General features: G+C 47.0%; 25 non-coding genes across 25 annotated transcripts in view; all 25 read left to right on the forward strand.

The window, feature by feature from the left end:
- Positions 1-87, forward strand: part of LOC148993773 (5S ribosomal RNA) — a 119-nt gene extending 32 nt beyond the window's left edge. The window contains exon 1 of the ribosomal RNA XR_016163329.1: positions 1-87. This exon is cut by the window's left edge and continues 32 nt beyond it. This is a non-coding gene — a ribosomal RNA (5S ribosomal RNA).
- Positions 88-150: 63 nt separating this feature from the next.
- On the forward strand, positions 151-269 carry LOC148993774 (5S ribosomal RNA). The gene has a single exon (XR_016159415.1). It is a non-coding gene; the product is annotated as a 5S ribosomal RNA (ribosomal RNA).
- Positions 270-433: 164 nt separating this feature from the next.
- On the forward strand, positions 434-552 carry LOC148993775 (5S ribosomal RNA). Its single transcript, XR_016159416.1, has one exon. It is a non-coding gene; the product is annotated as a 5S ribosomal RNA (ribosomal RNA).
- Positions 553-615: 63 nt separating this feature from the next.
- Positions 616-734, forward strand: LOC148993776 (5S ribosomal RNA). Its single transcript, XR_016159417.1, has one exon. It is a non-coding gene; the product is annotated as a 5S ribosomal RNA (ribosomal RNA).
- A 63-nt stretch (positions 735-797) lies between these two features.
- Positions 798-916, forward strand: LOC148993777 (5S ribosomal RNA). Its single transcript, XR_016159418.1, has one exon. It is a non-coding gene; the product is annotated as a 5S ribosomal RNA (ribosomal RNA).
- A 63-nt stretch (positions 917-979) lies between these two features.
- LOC148993778 (5S ribosomal RNA) lies at positions 980-1098 on the forward strand. The gene has a single exon (XR_016159419.1). It is a non-coding gene; the product is annotated as a 5S ribosomal RNA (ribosomal RNA).
- Positions 1099-1161: 63 nt separating this feature from the next.
- On the forward strand, positions 1162-1280 carry LOC148993779 (5S ribosomal RNA). Its single transcript, XR_016159420.1, has one exon. It is a non-coding gene; the product is annotated as a 5S ribosomal RNA (ribosomal RNA).
- Positions 1281-1343: 63 nt separating this feature from the next.
- Positions 1344-1462, forward strand: LOC148993780 (5S ribosomal RNA). Its single transcript, XR_016159421.1, has one exon. It is a non-coding gene; the product is annotated as a 5S ribosomal RNA (ribosomal RNA).
- Positions 1463-1627: 165 nt separating this feature from the next.
- LOC148993781 (5S ribosomal RNA) lies at positions 1628-1746 on the forward strand. The gene has a single exon (XR_016159423.1). It is a non-coding gene; the product is annotated as a 5S ribosomal RNA (ribosomal RNA).
- Positions 1747-1809: 63 nt separating this feature from the next.
- On the forward strand, positions 1810-1928 carry LOC148993782 (5S ribosomal RNA). Its single transcript, XR_016162576.1, has one exon. It is a non-coding gene; the product is annotated as a 5S ribosomal RNA (ribosomal RNA).
- A 63-nt stretch (positions 1929-1991) lies between these two features.
- Positions 1992-2110, forward strand: LOC148993783 (5S ribosomal RNA). The gene has a single exon (XR_016163969.1). It is a non-coding gene; the product is annotated as a 5S ribosomal RNA (ribosomal RNA).
- Positions 2111-2173: 63 nt separating this feature from the next.
- On the forward strand, positions 2174-2292 carry LOC148993784 (5S ribosomal RNA). Its single transcript, XR_016163330.1, has one exon. It is a non-coding gene; the product is annotated as a 5S ribosomal RNA (ribosomal RNA).
- A 63-nt stretch (positions 2293-2355) lies between these two features.
- On the forward strand, positions 2356-2474 carry LOC148993785 (5S ribosomal RNA). Its single transcript, XR_016159424.1, has one exon. It is a non-coding gene; the product is annotated as a 5S ribosomal RNA (ribosomal RNA).
- Positions 2475-2642: 168 nt separating this feature from the next.
- Positions 2643-2761, forward strand: LOC148993786 (5S ribosomal RNA). Its single transcript, XR_016159425.1, has one exon. It is a non-coding gene; the product is annotated as a 5S ribosomal RNA (ribosomal RNA).
- Positions 2762-2824: 63 nt separating this feature from the next.
- LOC148993787 (5S ribosomal RNA) lies at positions 2825-2943 on the forward strand. Its single transcript, XR_016159426.1, has one exon. It is a non-coding gene; the product is annotated as a 5S ribosomal RNA (ribosomal RNA).
- Positions 2944-3006: 63 nt separating this feature from the next.
- Positions 3007-3125, forward strand: LOC148993788 (5S ribosomal RNA). The gene has a single exon (XR_016161214.1). It is a non-coding gene; the product is annotated as a 5S ribosomal RNA (ribosomal RNA).
- Positions 3126-3188: 63 nt separating this feature from the next.
- On the forward strand, positions 3189-3307 carry LOC148993789 (5S ribosomal RNA). The gene has a single exon (XR_016159427.1). It is a non-coding gene; the product is annotated as a 5S ribosomal RNA (ribosomal RNA).
- Positions 3308-3470: 163 nt separating this feature from the next.
- Positions 3471-3589, forward strand: LOC148993790 (5S ribosomal RNA). Its single transcript, XR_016159429.1, has one exon. It is a non-coding gene; the product is annotated as a 5S ribosomal RNA (ribosomal RNA).
- Positions 3590-3652: 63 nt separating this feature from the next.
- LOC148993791 (5S ribosomal RNA) lies at positions 3653-3771 on the forward strand. Its single transcript, XR_016159430.1, has one exon. It is a non-coding gene; the product is annotated as a 5S ribosomal RNA (ribosomal RNA).
- Positions 3772-3834: 63 nt separating this feature from the next.
- LOC148993792 (5S ribosomal RNA) lies at positions 3835-3953 on the forward strand. The gene has a single exon (XR_016159431.1). It is a non-coding gene; the product is annotated as a 5S ribosomal RNA (ribosomal RNA).
- Positions 3954-4116: 163 nt separating this feature from the next.
- On the forward strand, positions 4117-4235 carry LOC148993793 (5S ribosomal RNA). Its single transcript, XR_016163109.1, has one exon. It is a non-coding gene; the product is annotated as a 5S ribosomal RNA (ribosomal RNA).
- A 63-nt stretch (positions 4236-4298) lies between these two features.
- On the forward strand, positions 4299-4417 carry LOC148993794 (5S ribosomal RNA). Its single transcript, XR_016159432.1, has one exon. It is a non-coding gene; the product is annotated as a 5S ribosomal RNA (ribosomal RNA).
- Positions 4418-4480: 63 nt separating this feature from the next.
- LOC148993795 (5S ribosomal RNA) lies at positions 4481-4599 on the forward strand. The gene has a single exon (XR_016159433.1). It is a non-coding gene; the product is annotated as a 5S ribosomal RNA (ribosomal RNA).
- Positions 4600-4662: 63 nt separating this feature from the next.
- On the forward strand, positions 4663-4781 carry LOC148993796 (5S ribosomal RNA). Its single transcript, XR_016159435.1, has one exon. It is a non-coding gene; the product is annotated as a 5S ribosomal RNA (ribosomal RNA).
- Positions 4782-4844: 63 nt separating this feature from the next.
- LOC148993797 (5S ribosomal RNA) lies at positions 4845-4963 on the forward strand. Its single transcript, XR_016159436.1, has one exon. It is a non-coding gene; the product is annotated as a 5S ribosomal RNA (ribosomal RNA).
- Positions 4964-5000: the final 37 nt, after the last annotated feature.

Consider the following 5000-nt stretch of genomic DNA (forward strand, 5'->3'; position numbering starts at 1 on the left):
ACTCGTCTGATCTCGGAAGCTAAGCAGGGTCGGGCATGGTTAGTACTTGGATGGGAGACCGCCTGGGAATACCAGGTGCTGTAAGCTTTAGGTAGTTTACTACACTAATGTTCTAACCATTCAAATAGCCCAATTTTGGCAGCAGATTTCGCTTACGGCCATACCACCTTGAGAACGCCCGAACTCGTCTGATCTCGGAAGCTAAGCAGGGTCGGGCCTGGTTAGTACTTGGATGGGAGACCGCCTGGGAATACCAGGTGCTGTAAGCTTTATTGTTTAAAAAAAAAAAAAAGAGTCAATGAAATGTTTCAAAAATCCTAAATTGTCTTTTTTCCCCTCAAAATTCCTGAAATAGTCTCTCAGTTTCTTCAGAAAGCCTGAAAGAGTCTCTTTTTTTTCTTCTTCAAATAGCCCAATTTTGGCTGCAGATTTCGCTTACGGCCATACCACCTTGAGAACGCCCGAACTCGTCTGATCTCGGAAGCTAAGCAGGGTCGGGCCTGGTTAGTACTTGGATGGGAGACCGCCTGGGAATACCAGGTGCTGTAAGCTTTATGTAGTTTACTACCCTAATGTTCTAACCATTCAAATAGCCCAATTTTGGCAGCAGATTTCGCTTACGGCCATACCACCTTGAGAACGCCCGAACTCGTCTGATCTCGGAAGCTAAGCAGGGTCGGGCCTGGTTAGTACTTGGATGGGAGACCGCCTGGGAATACCAGGTGCTGTAAGCTTTATGTAGTTTACTACCCTAATGTTCTAACCATTCAAATAGCCCAATTTTGGCAGCAGATTTCGCTTACGGCCATACCACCTTGAGAACGCCCGAACTCGTCTGATCTCGGAAGCTAAGCAGGGTCGGGCCTGGTTAGTACTTGGATGGGAGACCGCCTGGGAATACCAGGTGCTGTAAGCTTTATGTAGTTTACTACCCTAATGTTCTAACCATTCAAATAGCCCAATTTTGGCAGCAGATTTCGCTTACGGCCATACCACCTTGAGAACGCCCGAACTCGTCTGATCTCGGAAGCTAAGCAGGGTCGGGCCTGGTTAGTACTTGGATGGGAGACCGCCTGGGAATACCAGGTGCTGTAAGCTTTATGTAGTTTACTACCCTAATGTTCTAACCATTCAAATAGCCCAATTTTGGCAGCAGATTTCGCTTACGGCCATACCACCTTGAGAACGCCCGAACTCGTCTGATCTCGGAAGCTAAGCAGGGTCGGGCCTGGTTAGTACTTGGATGGGAGACCGCCTGGGAATACCAGGTGCTGTAAGCTTTATGTAGTTTACAACCCTAATGTTCTAACCATTCAAATAGCCCAATTTTGGCAGCAGATTTCGCTTACGGCCATACCACCTTGAGAACGCCCGAACTCGTCTGATCTCGGAAGCTAAGCAGGGTCGGGCCTGGTTAGTACTTGGATGGGAGACCGCCTGGGAATACCAGGTGCTGTAAGCTTTATTGTTTAAAAAAAAAAAAAAAGAGTCAATGAAATGTTTCAAAAATCCTAAATTGTCTTTTTTCCCCTCAAAATTCCTGAAATAGTCTCTCAGTTTCTTCAGAAAGCCTGAAAGAGTTTCTTTTTTTTCTTCTTCAAATAGCCCAATTTTGGCAGCAGATTTCGCTTACGGCCATACCACCTTGAGAACGCCCGAACTCGTCTGATCTCGGAAGCTAAGCAGGGTCGGGCCTGGTTAGTACTTGGATGGGAGACCGCCTGGGAATACCAGGTGCTGTAAGCTTTATGTAGTTTACTACCCTAATGTTCTAACCATTCAAATAGCCCAATTTTGGCAGCAGATTTCGCTTACGGCCATACCACCTTGAGAACGCCCGAACTCGTCTGATCTCGGAAGCTAAGCAGGGTCGGGCCTGGTTAGTACTTGGATGGGAGACCGCCTGGGTATACCAGGTGCTGTAAGCTTTATGTAGTTTACTACCCTAATGTTCTAACCATTCAAATAGCCCAATTTTGGCAGCAGATTTCGCTTACGGCCATACCACCTTGAGAACGCCCGAACTCGTCTGATCTCGGAAGCTAAGCAGGGTCGGGCCTGGTTAGTACTTGGATGGGAGACAGCCTGGGAATACCAGGTGCTGTAGGCTTTATGTAGTTTACTACCCTAATGTTCTAACCATTCAAATAGCCCAATTTTGGCAGCAGATTTCGCTTACGGCCATACCACCTTGAGAACGCCCGAACTCGTCTGATCTCGGAAGCTAAGCAGGGTCGGGCATGGTTAGTACTTGGATGGGAGACCGCCTGGGAATACCAGGTGCTGTAAGCTTTATGTAGTTTACTACCCTAATGTTCTAACCATTCAAATAGCCCAATTTTGGCAGCAGATTTCGCTTACGGCCATACCACCTTGAGAACGCCCGAACTCGTCTGATCTCGGAAGCTAAGCAGGGTCGGGCCTGGTTAGTACTTGGATGGGAGACCGCCTGGGAATACCAGGTGCTGTAAGCTTTATTGTTTAAAAAAAAAAAAAAAAAAGAGTCAATGAAATGTTTCAAAAATCCTAAATTGTCTTTTTTCCCCTCAAAATTCCTGAAATAGTCTCTCAGTTTCTTCAGAAAGCCTGAAAGAGTCTCTTTTTTTTCTTCTTCAAATAGCCCAATTTTGGCTGCAGATTTCGCTTACGGCCATACCACCTTGAGAACGCCCGAACTCGTCTGATCTCGGAAGCTAAGCAGGGTCGGGCCTGGTTAGTACTTGGATGGGAGACCGCCTGGGAATACCAGGTGCTGTAAGCTTTATGTAGTTTACTACCCTAATGTTCTAACCATTCAAATAGCCCAATTTTGGCAGCAGATTTCGCTTACGGCCATACCACCTTGAGAACGCCCGAACTCGTCTGATCTCGGAAGCTAAGCAGGGTCGGGCCTGGTTAGTACTTGGATGGGAGACCGCCTGGGAATACCAGGTGCTGTAAGCTTTATGTAGTTTACTACCCTAATGTTCTAACCATTCAAATAGCCCAATTTTGGCAGCAGATTTCGCTTACGGCTATACCACCTTGAGAACGCCCGAACTCGTCTGATCTCGGAAGCTAAGCAGGGTCGGGCCTGGTTAGTACTTGGATGGGAGACCGCCTGGGAATACCAGGTGCTGTAAGCTTTATGTAGTTTACAACCCTAATGTTCTAACCATTCAAATAGCCCAATTTTGGCAGCAGATTTCGCTTACGGCCATACCACCTTGAGAACGCCCGAACTCGTCTGATCTCGGAAGCTAAGCAGGGTCGGGCCTGGTTAGTACTTGGATGGGAGACCGCCTGGGAATACCAGGTGCTGTAAGCTTTATTGTTTAAAAAAAAAAAAAGAGTCAATGAAATGTTTCAAAAATCCTAAATTGTCTTTTTTCCCCTCAAAATTCCTGAAATAGTCTCTCAGTTTCTTCAGAAAGCCTGAAAGAGTCTCTTTTTTTTCTTCTTCAAATAGCCCAATTTTGGCTGCAGATTTCGCTTACGGCCATACCACCTTGAGAACGCCCGAACTCGTCTGATCTCGGAAGCTAAGCAGGGTCGGGCCTGGTTAGTACTTGGATGGGAGACCGCCTGGGAATACCAGGTGCTGTAAGCTTTATGTAGTTTACTACCCTAATGTTCTAACCATTCAAATAGCCCAATTTTGGCAGCAGATTTCGCTTACGGCCATACCACCTTGAGAACGCCCGAACTCGTCTGATCTCGGAAGCTAAGCAGGGTCGGGCCTGGTTAGTACTTGGATGGGAGACCGCCTGGGAATACCAGGTGCTGTAAGCTTTATGTAGTTTACTACCCTAATGTTCTAACCATTCAAATAGCCCAATTTTGGCAGCAGATTTCGCTTACGGCCATACCACCTTGAGAACGCCCGAACTCGTCTGATCTCGGAAGCTAAGCAGGGTCGGGCCTGGTTAGTACTTGGATGGGAGACCGCCTGGGAATACCAGGTGCTGTAAGCTTTATTGTTTAAAAAAAAAAAAAGAGTCAATGAAATGTTTCAAAAATCCTAAATTGTCTTTTTTCCCCTCAAAATTCCTGAAATAGTCTCTCAGTTTCTTCAGAAAGCCTGAAAGAGTCTCTTTTTTTTCTTCTTCAAATAGCCCAATTTTGGCTGCAGATTTCGCTTACGGCCATACCACCTTGAGAACGCCCGAACTCGTCTGATCCCGGAAGCTAAGCAGGGTCGGGCCTGGTTAGTACTTGGATGGGAGACCGCCTGGGAATACCAGGTGCTGTAAGCTTTATGTAGTTTACTACCCTAATGTTCTAACCATTCAAATAGCCCAATTTTGGCAGCAGATTTCGCTTACGGCCATACCACCTTGAGAACGCCCGAACTCGTCTGATCTCGGAAGCTAAGCAGGGTCGGGCCTGGTTAGTACTTGGATGGGAGACCGCCTGGGAATACCAGGTGCTGTAAGCTTTATGTAGTTTACTACCCTAATGTTCTAAACATTCAAATAGCCCAATTTTGGCAGCAGATTTCGCTTACGGCCATACCACCTTGAGAACGCCCGAACTCGTCTGATCTCGGAAGCTAAGCAGGGTCGGGCCTGGTTAGTACTTGGATGGGAGACCGCCTGGGAATACCAGGTGCTGTAAGCTTTATGTAGTTTACTACCCTAATGTTCTAACCATTCAAATAGCCCAATTTTGGCAGCAGATTTCGCTTACGGCCATACCACCTTGAGAACGCCCGAACTCGTCTGATCTCGGAAGCTAAGCAGGGTCGGGCCTGGTTAGTACTTGGATGGGAGACCGCCTGGGAATACCAGGTGCTGTAAGCTTTATGTAGTTTACTACCCTAATGTTCTAACCATTCAAATAGCCCAATTTTGGCAGCAGATTTCGCTTACGGCCATACCACCTTGAGAACGCCCGAACTCGTCTGATCTCGGAAGCTAAGCAGGGTCGGGCCTGGTTAGTACTTGGATGGGAGACCGCCTGGGAATACCAGGTGCTGTAAGCTTTATGTAGTTTACTACCCTAATGTTCTAACCATTCAA

Source organism: Pimephales promelas, chromosome 3, assembly GCF_988280905.1.
Source record: "Pimephales promelas chromosome 3, fPimPro1.hap1.1, whole genome shotgun sequence".
Classification (NCBI taxonomy): Eukaryota; Metazoa; Chordata; class Actinopteri; order Cypriniformes; family Leuciscidae; genus Pimephales; species Pimephales promelas.